Source organism: Metopolophium dirhodum, chromosome 6 (assembly GCF_019925205.1).
Source record: "Metopolophium dirhodum isolate CAU chromosome 6, ASM1992520v1, whole genome shotgun sequence".
Taxonomy (NCBI): Eukaryota; Metazoa; Arthropoda; class Insecta; order Hemiptera; family Aphididae; genus Metopolophium; species Metopolophium dirhodum.
This window is the reverse complement of record NC_083565.1, coordinates 26,666,464-26,683,447: the sequence shown is the minus strand read 5'-3', so window position 1 is coordinate 26,683,447 and position 16,984 is coordinate 26,666,464.

The following is a 16,984-nucleotide window of genomic DNA, read 5'->3' as shown; positions in this document are numbered from 1 at the left end:
TCCAACAATACGTCGCAACGATTACCTCGATTTGCATTCTGACAAAATATTCTTTTTTTTCACAACATGTACGAGGGGTTGATCGAGGCACATTTTAGATTCTGAGCGGAGCGAAGAACCTAGTGGTTTTACAATAATGTTTTATATCCTGTATACAAAATATCTACCAGAAGGAGGCTTTGATTTCAACACATCACATAGTATCTTATCTTTTAGCAAATTGGATCAAGATGGTACTTTAGAAAGGTCATTTTTCGATTTACTCAATAGTTATTAAATGCCACAGGAAAAACCACCGACAAATTACGAAAAACCGCTAAAAATGGGATTATAATTTCTAATGCTTTATTTATCATCATAGAAACGAATAAAAAATAATAATAATATAATATATTATTAAAAATAATAATAATAGGGTAAAATTATTTCTTTCTACACCTGAAAAATATATCTTGGGCGCCACTACAGGGAACTATGAAACAACCAGATTATTCAACGAAATAAAAATGTTTACGCGTCATGCAAACAAGTTATAATATGAAGTTAACATGAAACCACGATTAAAGATAGTAAGTAGTAAGATAGTACTATCTTTAATCGTGTATGTAACCAAAAATTTATGTCTTGCAAGGACTGTGGTATAGCTTTTAGTGTCTGGTTGTGCAGGAGATACGCGTGATAGCGCGCCCGGCACTTTTGGGGATTTCCACTTTATGGCCCAGCACTTTTTAGGATTTCCACTTTATCACCCGCTTGACGGAAAAAGGTCATTTTCCAACACTCCAACCGTCATCGAAAACCATACTTTCGGTGCAGGCGTGACAAAAAGTATATTTTAAAGTTTTTGTAATCTATTTTCTGCACCAAAGTCACTCAAAATTACTTTTGGAAACTATGAAAATCGTAGGATACTTATTGTGGTTAAACAAATCCAAATGTATTATACTAACGAGTATAAGACATCGAATTACCTATACGTGACCCCTCATTAAATCACCGCCTTCAATCCCCTTAATAGATTTGACTGCCTATAATAGTTAAAAATATTAAAATATAATGGTTATAATTAGGTGACCTCAAAGCATATTATTATTACCACGTGTAAATAATATTACAGTCGAGCGTCCTCCGTAATATTATTGACAACTAGGTAGGTAGTTAATTTCTTAACGTTGGTATGCAATATTACCGAAGTTTCGTCGTTTGTCAATACACTATACACCTAGGTAATAAAAAAATAAATATTAATTTCTTAATGATATATTATAATATAATTATAACACAATTATTGTGTAAGTGATTTTTGTGTACGAATTTTTACAGTTTGGCATTTTAGCTAAATAAATAGGGCAATGAGTGAAAAACGAAAATACTTGTTCAACATAATTTAATTGATTTACATTTGTTATTATATACTCAACAAATACTTACTAGACTGATTTTCACTTTAATTTCAAAGATTTTTGACAACCAGGAAGTTTGAGTAAGTTGTTTGGACCATGATGTCTGATCGTAATATAATATAGTGCTGAAAAAACATTATTTTAAATGATTTTGTTGATTACGTGTCATGTAGGTAAACTGTAAATTGGTCATTTTTTCAGTTTGAAGTATTTTATACAATAGGTATATACTTACTGACTAAGGTGTTTTTTGCCATGATCTACGCAAACTTTGAAACAGAATATGGTCGTGTAATAATCGATAAATTATACATTTATATATATGAACATTAAAACAATATATTAATAAATTACAAACGAGTAAACGACTTACAAAACACATAAATTTTTCATACGATTCGAAAATAATTGACAATAGATACAACCTGCAAATAAATAAGATACATAATATAAATCACATTGTCACAAAATACGTCGCAATGAAAGCCGTGCAGATTGCAGATGGTTAATCAGCAGAGAGTAAGCATAGATATTGTGAATGGCGCACCATCGGATGGCCTGCGAATCCAAATATTAGGTATTATAATAATCACGAATTCGGAATTTCTGTTGGATATCAATTAAACAATTTGCTCTGCACCACGCGTAGTAGTTTCAGCCGGATCAAAGTTCCTAAAACGGTCACAACCAGAATCTGCTTACATATTTGTATTACAATTAATATTGTACGGATAATACATTAATAGGTACATAATATGTGTTTGGCAAACGCCTGCAACTGTTTACTCGCACCGATAACATGACCTCACACCCGCAGTCGAGGAGCGGTGCATTATGCCCACCTTCTGAAATAAATTAATACCTAAGTAGACCGCTACCAAGTAGTTGGTGGAGCATTGGTAACATCCGCGGTGCCGGTGTTGAGGGTACACAAATAACTGTAGACCTTTATAGCCGCCGGCTGCATGTGGTTGTAAATCCAACGACGAATTATTGTCGAATTCGGTGGGTGTCCGAGCGTGAAGGGCATTGTCATAGCAGCTACACGTTTCGCCGGACCAGAAGCTTTGTCTAGTTATCTCCAAAGTTCAGTCAATTCCACGTATATGCGCAGAGTAGTTACTTCATCATAATATCTCCTGTAAATGCAAACACGAAAAGGTGTTTGATAAACAATTATATTATTTACAGTTGCTGTTGCGATAAGGGTAAACGACACGCGAAGACGTACCGGTATATTTCTTTCTAATATTTCAAGTTCAACTCACCTCTCAAGGGTGCAATTTGCTTCTCCACGAGTCTCTCGGCCAAACAAACAATACGCGCGGTGCGTACGTCCCCAAGTGGCTGCATGTAGTATTTGGGAGTTCCAAGTCGATTTTTACAGGGAGATGGATGAGGTATAGAAAATCATTTTTAACGACGAAAACATTGAACGGCCACGGCGACCGACGCATTGTCGACGGGCAGGGGTGAGAATACTCAAGCGAAGGTTGGCAAACGGTGTAATGCCAGAATAATCCAACTATTGCCCCATGGAATGCGACGCAAAAGCCGATCGATACAATGCCGGAATTCTCCAACTATTGTACCATTGACCGGCATATAACCGTTCGCTCGAGTTCGTGTGGGATGTCTCAAAACCTGTGTCGCGTAAGTCTGCCCGGGCGGGTCATACTACGGCACAGATGAGTGAGTTACAGCCTATAGCCGTCGGTCGCAATGTCATTTATACGCGAGTATTAGAACTTTAACGTCCGGTCCGTGCTTAACTATTACGTGAGTCTGCCCGGGTGGGTCTCACAATAAGTTGATAAGCACGGCCCACGGAACGCGGTAATATTATTATGTAGTATCACGTGAATCGCAAAAGTGCAACAGGCTACAATGATAAGGATTTATTCTGTATTTTTAAAATAAAATCGAAAAATAATTCGCAAAAATACGAATACGATTTGTTTGTTATTTTCCAAACATTGAAACATAGTAACGCGTTTTCAAACGTTGTGTGGATACGATTTTATTATTATTATTATTTTTAACAAGACGTAATGATAAGTAATATATTGGTTTTTTAATTAAAATATAAAAAAAAACCCCGAATTCGTGGAAGCGCATAATTATAGAAACATACACTTGCCTAAATCAGCATGACGTGGTTTTAAGGGCGAGCTGTTGATAATTATTATTCTTCTACTGTCTAACTAAAATAAGACGTGGCTTTTTATAATATAGGAGTACACATTTCCAAAAATTTATCAGTTTGAATTAACGACGACAATAATATTATATTATTTACAACCCCACAGCTTTTAAAATATTTAAAACCACTATGACTATTCCATCGTTATCTGAATTTCATTGAAGCATTCAATAAATCTTGTATGTATACCTAATAACAATAATGTTAGATTATGGTATGCTATAGAAATTCTATCTTTATTATTTTATAACAAAACAGGTACCTATCTAAATATTATTCAACTCTGCAAAAGAGCATTGTCACAACAATTTATTATGAGAATAATAATATGGTATGATAATATAGTCGTCCATAGTTGTTTGGTATATTATATAGTTTTTAATTATATTTAGTTATAATAAGACAGTTGTTTCTGATTTTTTTTGGATAATAAATATTGAAACGGGACAAATTAATCATGAGCAAAAACGTGGGTGCCAAAATTGTAAATACGGTCCTGGACCTGCACAGTAGCGTATAGGTTTCATATAATGTACTCGCGTATTTTTATGGGCAGGTTATAGTAAATTTGTTGGCTAATATAAAATAATGATTTTTTTCTCGTAAAAAATTCCCATGCTGGCTGTATATAAACAGTCACGTTTGTTACCAATGGTGTGTGCGGCTAAAATTTTTCCTATAAAAGGCGTAAACACACGATAAAATATGACATTTATTTCTTAGACGCCAAGCCGCTTATACATCTCATATTATAACGCCGAGCTTGCTCTTTGAAAACTCCCAACGCGCTTTCTCTCTCTTGTGCAAAAGTATTCTGTTTTTTTTTTTTTTTGTAATTTCTTGTAATTTTTTGTGTTAATTTAAGGTAAATTAGATTTGTTTTTTTTTATTTATTTCATATTACTTAGTTTTTTTCTGTTTTTTCTTGTTTGTTTATTTGCTTAAAGTTTTCAATAGTCATGCCATATGGACTAGAAAACTTTAAGGTACGGTACACGCGGGTACAGACAATGTTAGCCGCGTGGTGCATCGAAGAAAACGTAAGTATGATTTGATATTATATAGAAAAACGCTGTTGCAAGCCTCTCGTGCGTGTGTCACGAATTAACTATGAATAATTATTGACTTTAATTTTTATTTTATTGCAGGACGAAAATCTCACAGCAGGTGTAATAAGACTGTTGTCAATGCTGGTCGTCACCGTGGTTGGCACTTTGTCATTGAGTATCTTGGCGTTGCTGCTCTGCCTGTTGTACGTGGGACTCGCGATGACTGCGTTCATCGCCAAAATCGTTATGAGTCCTGCAGTGCAACAGGCATGGAGAAGACGTGTGCCATGGGCCGCCGTTTTGGCAGACAGGGAAACAGCGTCGCGTCGCGTGTCCATCGCGATGGATAGCGCAAGACTAGCGACTGCGACGCTGGCCTTTGTCATTTGGCTCATCGCTGAGTCTATCGGCACCGTTATGTTTGTGGCAGTGGAGTGGATCGGACCCTCCAGCCGACCCGAAGAGCAGCCGCTGCTTAAGTCTGCCGCTGGAGGTACGATCCACGCCATAGACACCACGGTTGCGGACGTCGCTCCGGTACCGGGCAGTTCCGTCACCACGGAATATGGTACTCACGTTGGCACCGGGAAAAAGGCATCAGCAGCGCGGGTCGATACCACGTACGTGCATTTACTTATAGGTATAATCAGAAATTAAATAATGTATTTTTATATTGCCCGCAGACCAATTACTTATAAATATTGGAAGAGAAGATATGCCTTGTTTTCTAAATTTGACCAAGGCATTCTGTTGGACGAGGGTATGTAAAAAAAAAAACCTTTATATATTATATACGTATCATACCATGTTAAAAATAAAAATGATATATATTATGATCGTATGTTTGGTTTTATAGAGAGCTTTTACTCGGTCTGTCCCGAGGCTCTTAGCTTGTATATGGCGGAAAAGTGTGGCCGGGTGAAAGTGGCTGTGGACCCGTTTTGCGGCGCCGGCGGAAACATAATTCAGCTTGCACGACTGTTCGACAAAGGTACTGTAATATTTTTTGCATTAAAAATAAATAAAACCGTTTTCGTGGAAATAAAATGTGAACATATTATTTCTACTTAATTGGTAATTACCGAAATGTAATAATTGTCTATAATGTACCTACTTATATATTATAATAATATATTAAGTAGGTACCTATTATCTGCGGATTCTAATAATTATAATATTTTCTGTTTGTAATAGTCATTGCAGTAGATATTGACGCCGACAAAATAGTTATGGCCAAGGAAAATGCTGCTATTTATGGCGTACTGGAAAAGATCGAATTCGTTGTCGGAGACTTCTTCAAATTGGCTAATCAGATAAAGGGTGATGTTATAGTCACATCGCCGCCATGGGGAGGTCCAGAGTACAACAAACTGGATGTTATCGGGCCGTTAGCTTTGTGCATGGATAAGATTCTGGAAGTGGGGAAAACGATTGCCCCAAAAATACTGTTACACCTTCCCAAAAACCTTGATAAAAATGAGGTTTGTACATCATTTAGCTTAAATATAATTATATTATTATTTATGTGGAACTATAATTTATATTTTAAATGTCTATAGTGTTGGAAAATGTGCAACGGAGTTGGGGCCAGCCTTAGAAAAATTGAAAATGTCTTTATAGACAGATACCTCAACTCAACGTTGATGTATGTCCGGTCCAATAATGTAAGTTATAAGTAATTGTGTATTTAATACAATAAAAGCATAGTAAACAAATAATTAATAGACTATATTATTAATATAGTACCTACTTAATGAATTTAATATACCTAACCGTATATACATGTACATAACAATATTATAATAATGTATTATTTATGTTTGAATTCATTAGAACAATTCCGTACCAGACGTCGCTCCCAAACCGGTCGACATCCACTTGTATAACTGTAAGTTGAAAACGTCTATATTTAAAAACTGTTATAGTTATAATATTTATCTAATAAATTAATTTTCTTTATAGCATTCCGCAAGAATGAGCGGTATTGTTTAAAAACGTACCAGAGTTATCTTGTGTATGTTGATACGTTGGTGAGCAGCCGTCATGCATCGGTCTGTTGATGTGCATACGGAAAAATTATTATTGGACCAGCTATAATATTACGTTGACAAGCTATCTGTCTATCAACGCATTTTCAGATTTGTAGGCCAATTCCGTTGCCATTTTCTAATCATTCTTTATTTTTATTAAGTCGGTCGCAAGTCCTCAGACCACCTAGAATCATCGTATTGATGAATCACCTATCACCTATCACCTATCATCCATCTATCATCTATCATCTATCATCTATCAGCTATCATCTATCATTGCAATATTATAATTATTCACCTAAATGCATGTATACCTTGATAATATTACCTACTTAATATAATTTACAATTTATTGTTACCCATCTAACACTGTATTAATAAAAGTATTTGTTGTTAAAATAAAATTGAGTTCTACATTATTTGTACTCAATAATTATTTGGGTGCAAAGGAAATATATTTTAACCATACAAAATTAGATAAACTGAAAGACAAAAATAATAAGTAAATACGTCGTGTTAAAAATAGTTTTTAATTAATAGGTAGGTACTTCAACAAAATATAATGAAATACATAATATTTCATTGTTAGGTCACAGACCTTTTTTACTGTTATAGACCAGCCCATCCTTTGCCAAATAAGTACATTAATTGCTGATGGTGCTGCTGCGCTTTTAGTATAAATATTATATATTATAATATACTAGCTGATCCCGTGAACTTCGTTGCCCGTTTAATGTATCAACTCAATATGAATCAAACTTGTTCAATTCGTTATTTAATATTCGGTGTAGGGTGTCCGTAGTCTGTTATTATCGTTTATGAAGTTAACCCCACCGACTCGTCCGATTGACTCAAAACCAGTGTTAATATTTTGCAAATAATTGCAATTTGGATTTAGATAAAATTTACATTGTTCTAACTTAATTTAATGTAATTAAAACAATAATTTAATGTGGTTAAAATAGAGAAATTATTCAATAAACGTACGGAAATTATTTACTTCATATTATGCACGTATACAATCAGTTTATTAATTGAATTTGCTTCTAAGTTTATGTATAACATAATTGAAACAGATAATTGTTCACTGCTGTATAACGGAACTCAATGTACCATTAAGTTGTCCATTATATAGACAAGTGTTGAGAGCCCGGTTTATAGTGTTTTAGAATTTAGAGTAATACAATTACATAATACCTACATTGCAATGAAAATGTATTAGGTAAATTGTATTATAAAAATATTTAATTATTCAAAAAAATAGAATAGATATAAGGTGGGTACTAAATAATGAGGCACACATGATTTACATCCATATTTTTTCAAATTTTAACAATCTATAATTAAGTTTATTAGGTAATCAATAAATTGAAAATAGGTAACGAATAATTTTTTATTTTTACTAATTATTAATAAGTTCAGATAAACAAAGTTGAACAGCAACATGCAATGGGGTATTCTCTGCCGTTTAACACTTCTGATAGTCTCATATACCTTATGTCTTCATCTAGCTTTAAATGCTATTATAATTAATAGCTGTTAGTCTTAATATGTTCTTAAATTTACAACAGCTTATATATTGAAGATATTTCTTTATAATTTCCCGCGCGCTACAACTTTACACTCTTGTATGTTATAGTTTTTTCTATATCCAATACATATATACTTTATAAATGTGGTTATTATACAGGGTGATTACTGTAATTTAACTGAATATGTATGACGCATTCGTCGTATAAGATATTCATTATAAGTGTCTGACACTAAATGGATCATCCTGTATATTATTCATTTTCCTGGTGCACCTCTCCTAAATTCTATTGTAGGTACACCAAAAATATCAATACCATTATGTTTCAATAAATAATATATACCAATAATTAAACGAAACTTAATTGAATTACACCGATCACTTAACGACGGAACTCGATAGTATTGAATAATGGTAATTATAAATAATGGTATTTATTAGGTATATATATTAGTTAATATTATAAACTACAGTTAATTCTTAACGAAGTTATTAAATATTAATTTATTATTGTAATTATTATATTATTGTTGTTTCCGATTATTCAAAGACATATCACACTGGACAGAAATATAAAGGGAACGGATCAAATTTGTTCATTAGACCCTTTGCAGTTCATCAAACTTGCTAGAGACATTCGTTCCATGGAAATAAATTTAACTATTCAATAACTATATCCATAATTGTATCAGCTCAAATTGTTCATTTACAATTTTTATTGGTACCTAAATAATATGGTATTTTAGTTTAATTGCCTTATTTTTTAGAAAATTAGTCAAGGTGTGTAAATTTATACTGCAGCCTGCAGGTACAGTATAGTTACCAGCTATTAAGTAGGTAAATATAGAAAAAAATTCATTTTTAAAACAACATACTAAATAATAATAATATAAAAGTATATGTATACTATAATTATTCTTGAATCCAGACATTCATATTCAGTAGCTTACCAAATATTTCTGTGCATAAAATAATAAATAAAAGGGTCTCGCTACGGCTATTATATTTTATGGGATAACAGTTAGGTAATTTCTAATATCGTCTTAGCCGCCCGGGATCTGTGTTAGTTTTAAATGATATTATAAGTGTGAGTGAAATAAAACAAAATATACCATTTTAGGTGAAGTACCCTAACCAGATATTAGATATAAAATCCTAAAAAAAAGTAATCGCTCAATTTTAGCACTTATTTCTCAAAACATGTGTTATTTGTATTATGGGTATACAGTATATAAATAATATATAATACGTAAAACTGTAGTGATGGTTCATTCAATATGGTGGAAAAACATAAGGTTGTAGGTATCCAACAGTGTTGTACCTACGACTGTGTAAATATTAAAAAATACAAAAGGTCGAATCATAAAATATATATAAACAATTTAAACACGGAAAATAAATAATAATAAAAAAAAAAGAACGTTTTCAAAAAAATAAAAATAAAATACAATTACATTTATTAAACACAATTATTGTTTATAAGGACACTAGGACAATGAAATAACAATAAAATATAATATTATACACTTTTTCAGTATCCACTAGGTACCCACCACTATATTTTAGCCGTTGCAAGGCATGAGACAATTTTAAATGTTAAATATATTGCAGGTACTTTAGGTAGGTACTTCAATGCTGTATGACATACAATATTATTGTATCATTGATTATATTATGACAACAATTATTACATTCTTACAACAAACGATTTTGAATTGAAATAGATTGGCAATTGGCAGATTTTCATCACACTTTTCAAAATTCAAAATTGTTATAAGAAAAATTATTCGATGTATTTATGTTGAATACCTACAATACAATAGGTGGTAAAAGTAAACGAAAAATCAATTTTATAAAACAACGTCATTTTTATTAACTATAAATAAATTATATTTGTACTGTAACCGATAGGTATCTTATCTTAACGAAGAAATGAAAAATCAATAACAAAATGAGACGTTCTTCTCGTTTCCTGTAAAGCAGTGATTTTTGGCTTATTCCCTTTTACCCGCACGCCTAGGTTTAAATTAATATTGATTATTATAAATTTAATCCATAATTCTATGTAAATAAGTAAATATATAAATTACTTTATTCACAATAATATCATCAAATATATTAGTTATATCATAGGCCGACTGACCGTTTTCGCTCAGAATCGTTTTTCTTATACAATGATATTATATCATTGAATTCAAATTTAACATCATCCATTATAGTGACCCACTTGTAACCTACTGTACAGCAGAGCGACATCCACTTACCCACCTTTTATTTATTTTGAATTCAAAAAATATTACAATACGTTTGTCAAACCGTCTTGCGAGCGGAATTAATTAAGTTGCCGCCGGCGCCGCAAAAAGGGTCTATGGCGACTTTTACGTTGCCCCATTTCTCTGCCATATATTTACTAAGCAGCTCCGGACAGACCTTGTAAAAAAATTGTATAAAACAACCAAACATACGATTATAATATATCTTTCTTATTTTTAACATGATATGATACATATATTTATATGAATGGTTTTTTTTAGATACCCTTGTCCATTATATTTCATAACATTTTGAAAATAAGGTATATCTCCTTTTCCAAAGTTTGAATGTGCTTGGTCTATCGGCATTATAAAAAAAACATTATTTAATTTTTGCTTTTTAATCATTATACCTATAGGTAAATGGACGGACTTTCAACACGGTCCGGTATCGGAGCGACATCCGACCTGGCACCGGATATCGCCGCGGGCGTCTTCTCTACACGGTCAGGCAGTGGAGCTACGTCTGCAGTGTTGTCCAAGACCTGGACAATCGGACCTTCGGCGACAGACTTCTGCGGTGTCTACTTTTCCGGTCGGCTAGAGGTTCCTAGTAACTCCACCATAGAAAACATGCCGCTTCCGATCGACTGAGCGGTGAACCAAATGACTACCGCAAGCGTCGAGGTCGCTCGTCTCACGAAACGCGACACCATTTCACCGTCGACCGTGCCGGCGGCTCCTGGGAAAAACTTTTCCAACGCACGTTGGACTGCGGAACTCCTTACCACGTGGGTGATGAACATCGCGAGTCCTGAGCACAATATGCAGAGTAACAGTCCTAATCCGAACAATTAATAATAGATCACAACAAAAAATAAAAGAATAGGTACTCTATAGAGCAAAAAAAAAACAGCAATATTGTGGATATGTGAAGAGCAAGACTCGGCGTTATATTATATACGTACATAATTAATTTGTCCCGTCTTAATATTTATTATCCACAAAAAATCAGAAACATCAAACAACTACTGTCTTATGAACAGTTATGATTACTAAATATAATTAAAAATTATATAATATACCAAACTACTGTGTAGGACTGTACTATTATATTATATTATTATTCTCATAATAAATGTATGTGACAATGCTCTTTTGCAGAGGTAAATAATATTTAGATACCTTCTAAATATACCCTATTGTTATAAAAATAATAATAAAGATAAAATTATTTTCAAAAAGTAGGGCGTTACAAATAACGTTACTTTTTTCTAAAAATAGTTACAAAATTTGTCCATAACGACTAATAAGTAGTACCTAGGTACATTATTAATAACTTAATGAACACATGAACAAATTGTATAAGTATTAATTCCTGTGATCTTTATAACAATATTGTTGATTACCTATTATTTATTATAAAAACAATCAGAATCGTAAAAAAATTGGATTTATTTTTAATTTTCTCAAATATCCTAGCCACTTGTTTTTGTCATAAACTATACATTTATAACTTATTTTAATAACGCGGAAAGATAACATGCGTTACTACATAGAAGTTACTTTTAAAAAGTAATTTCGTTACAATATTGCATTAATTTAAATAAAATAGGTATAATGAAATTACTACAGCGTTACTGCAAAAATAATTTCATTACAGTAATTTTTAATTTGCATTACGTTACTACCCGACACTGAGTATAGTATAATGAATATTCATCACCCGATCAAGTATATAAAATGTATATAGGTGTACCACGCCGCCGTATCGTAAAGAAACTTCAACCCTTAAGTCGAGACGATAACCACGACTGCCCACGTCAATATATTATAATCTATGCGATGACTCTAATATTATATTGATATTAGATATCAGGGATTAAAATGGCGAGGGGGGAGGGGGTTCTCCCTACCTCTGACGGCGGTTAAAAAGCGTCCCCTTTAACGTTCTTTTCAACAATTTAGTATTATATTTTGCGATTTAAATTTTACATGAAATAAATTACAAATCAATAGAGGTAAAAGTACTGATGCTTACTCAATCCCTGTTTATTGTTTATTCGTTAAATATACATACAATTATATTATATGGAACGCTTAAAACTCTATGGAGACAATATAGTCCCCCTCTGGAATTTTGTACCACTTTAAGCCCCAGCTGTAGATAGTACACCTACTGGCACATTTGTTTCGTTTATCCCGGCTAGGCGGTCGTCGAGAGCGACAGGTCGCGAAAATTCTTTTTTTTTATAAAGTCCATTATGTCCATTGTCCGTGGAGAAGATCTTCGGGTGAAAAGTGATGCCATTTTAACCGCAATAGTGTCCTTAAAAAATAACCAAAACATTTTTGTACACTTCACGGACAAACGAAAATAATATGAACTTTACGAAATAAACGAGATTCCGATGGAACAATAACTGACCTGTATTGGCTGTTACTAGTTTGAGGCTCGGACGCACAACAGCCGTTAATCGTACTATAGATATATAAAGACGTTATCAACGTAAAAGTTCAAGTTTTCTATTTTCTGATGTATATAAAGGGTATTTGAGAAGCATTGCACGGGACTTCCCGAAAAATAATGAATTTTGCATTCAGCACTAATTATTAATAATGATTTTTTTATTTAAATTATTCGAACGTGTCAGTTGGTTACAAATTGCTTACCTATAACCTATACCATGAACTAATATATATATATATTATCTTTATAAATTACTTATAGGTAAACGTTCTTTTACTTCATAAAAATAGGCGTCGGGCTGACTAACTATTATAGGACTCCAAATTGAGCCACTTCAAAAAATATTCTTCCTTGCCTATTGATTTTTGGAAAAAAATTTTGTGGACTTATAAAAACAATAAAACTACAATATGTATATAGTATGTTCTAGACTAGAGAGTTATTTTCTACGTTCTCAATAATTTTATACGAAAATATCGAGTTATTACAATTTATTAAATTTGCAATCCGTTATTGTTTTTCTCATTAAACATAATGGTCTACTAACTTATTGATGTAGTTTATTCAACTTTAGAAAATAGAATTATGATTTTAACTTTAATTGTTTTTAATATCCTTATGTTAAAATAAGTGATTATAATTATTTTTATAGTATTTTTTATTTAATTTTTCCAGGTACATATACCTATATATACCCAAACATATATTGGTGGCTTGGTCGGTGGATTTATGTACCAAACATATGGAGGGAAGAGTACATTTAAATGATATTTAATTAATTTCATTAAAAATGGGTATCCTCCAATCTCCATGTAATATTTATTTAGTTAAATAATAAGTCGATTAATATGAAAACCACGAAATAAAAAAAGAAAGATTTATTGTAAACCAAGCTATAGGTACTTACCCAGTTTTTAATAAGTTTTCTCTGGTCATTAAAACGAAAATGTAAATAATTTGATAAACATCAAAATAAATTATTAATTTATAAAATCATTTATGTTTCTGCACCTTTTAATAGTGGCATAGTGTACAGAAAAAGAAAAAAAATAACTAAATGATTGTTATCGTTCTAAGTCATATGTAAGTTATTTAAGTTTTTAAAAATATATTTTCAATATTTGATATTTATTTTTATTTATAATATTGTATTAATTATAATGACGTCTCTATTGTATTGTTCAAATGATATATAATTATATTCTAATTGAATAAATGTTTATCTTATTAGGCAGAAAAATAAGTCTTGAAATAGTTAAAAAGTATTTTTTTAACTATTTTTAAGGATAAAATATTATGTACCTGTCTTTATTAAATTATAAGACAAGTCATGTTTAAAGGTAAACTTAAAACAATATTATAGTATTACATATTATTATTCATAGTAGACAGTAGTTGTAATAATTGTAAGTGATAAATGTGTTGAATAATATTTACATATCAATGTAAAAAAGGTGGGTAAGTGGATGTCGCTCTGCTGTACATTAAGTTACAAGTGAGTCACTGCAACGGATGGTGTTAAATTTGAATTCAATGATATAATAATCATACGAAAAGCGATTCTGAACGGAGACGGTTTGTCAGTGAGGATATTTTATATTATAATAATTATAATATAATATAAATTGTTATTACTAGAAAGAAAAAATGTGAGAATAATGTGTAATTTGATTGAAAAAAAGAATTAAGTATTACTGAAAAAATTAAAAAGATGTGGAAGTTGTGCAAATGGTGGTGGGGGAGGGGGGGTTGCTTGGTGCTCTGCGGAACTGTATCATATCATTGCAAATAAAATGGGTAAGTAGTAAGAACTATTTTGAAAAATTGGAGATTCAGCATACAATACCTATATAAACCGCGGAAATGGCGGTGCCGATAAACTGTAGGTATCCACAACACATCGTCGAAAATTCCTCAGTTTTTAAGTCGTAGTAGGTACTATACATAATACCGGTGATGCTGTTAAGTACTAAGACGTTTATTAAATTTTAACACTAGGATCACACGCTTAAATTAAGTTATAAGTTTATCAATAAAAAATTAAATGATAAATACAATATTATAAATAAAAATAAATTAAATTAACTTCTTGTTGCCACAAGCCATATAATAGCTAAATTAAAATAATTTATTTTGATACCGTACGTACCTACTACTACGTGTTATGGTTGAATACGGTACAAGTGTGGAGAAGAATAATAATAATTTGTTGGTATTAATAATGCATGCTCGTAAAAATAAATACTTGTAGTTACAAATTCTCGAAAGACTTACAACTACTATAAGTCGATGTCAGCACAACTTGTGTTTTCGTTCGAGAGAATACTCACGGGCAGTATAGATAAAACGCCTACAACCAAGCCCGGATCAAGACATTTTGAGGCCCAGGGGCCAAAGTTTTAAATGAGGTCCCTGTACGAAAAATAATAATAATAATGTATATTATTTTATTTAATATTAGGTACCTGTTATAATAAATATATACAGGTATTAGGTACATAGCAATAAATAATGAATAATGCATCACTTTATTTATAAATTATAATTTACAAGCTTTTTCCCTCGGTAAATAATCATCGATTTTGTTTAGGTTATTTATGCAGTGTTATAGCCTATAATGAAAAAAGTAATGGAAAAAATCTGAGGCCACTAAATAAATACTTATAGTTACAAAATTGTGTCCGTCAGCGGTTTCACTGCACTACACTCGGCTTGTTTTATTGCACCGAGTGATAGTAGCATGTGCTTAATCTGATAAAATTGATAAAACTTTTTCTGCGATACCACAATTTAAGATAGTGGATAAAACTGATAGAGTCTGATAATAATATCACAGAATAACATAATGATAATGATAATATAATATTTTCTTGATATAACAAATGTCAAATTTTAATATTTGTGAACAATAAACATTTTGAATTTCTTCTGTCCTATGTGGCTATTATAGTCTCTCACGAGTTTACGATTATACTCAAGAGCAGTGCTTCTCAACCTTTCTTTTACGACAACACCATAATTTAGATACATAAACATAGCGACACACTTAAAATAATGGATTTTTGAAAAAGCAACACTTAGGGCCGTATTTATAGTCGACACCCGGACTAAGCCGGCAGGTTAAAATCCGGTGGGCCATTAAAAAATTCGAAAGATGTAGGCCGATCCATGCGGACTGCCCGGTAAGTGATTTCTTTCCAATCCGGCACCGATGGATGCTTAACAATAATACTGTAAACTAATTTTGATAATTTAAAAAATAAAAACTGTGTGATAATAACTAAAAGCAATGCTTAAGGTAGTTAGGTCTTGACCAACCTTAATTTAACTAATCCTTTTTCTTTTCTTAAGTCAAAGTCTCTTTTATGAATCTCATTTGAGTCATAAGTATAACTTAAGCTATACTTATTCTTAAGCATCTACTATGAATGGATACAGCCCTAATAAACCTAAATGTAAATTCAAAATGAGGCCATCTACAATTGTTTTTTATTTATCTGTAATTGTACCATCACGTCATAACGCCATAATATCACATATTTAAACTTTGAACACGTATACTTTAAATAGACATTTTTGAGTGATAATAAAATCAATTTTCTTTTTTTATAACCAAACAAAAATGAAAAAAGTGTTCCCTACACATTTTTTGCCAACAAATCATGTTTACGAGATGTGACCGAACGTTTTATGTTATGGCATAACCACTCAATTCCAATAAAAGCCCTATAAACCCAAGGCTGTATATTTTTTCAGTCTCTACCCCTCCTAATTCAATATTTAAATAATTTTTAAAAAGTCTGTACTATCTATTAGCAATTAATAATCTACAATATTTTGAGTACCTTTAAAATATAAATTTAACTCCAAAAATATTATTCATCTATAGCCCTGGATTACACTACCTAGCTACAATACAAAAAATAATACAACAATAATATCCAAAAATAGATGCAAACTGCACAATTGTCTGTTTTATGTTTTTATAGTATAGGATTTTTCAAAAGTCAGGAAATGGATTTGACAATACATATAATTATACAATC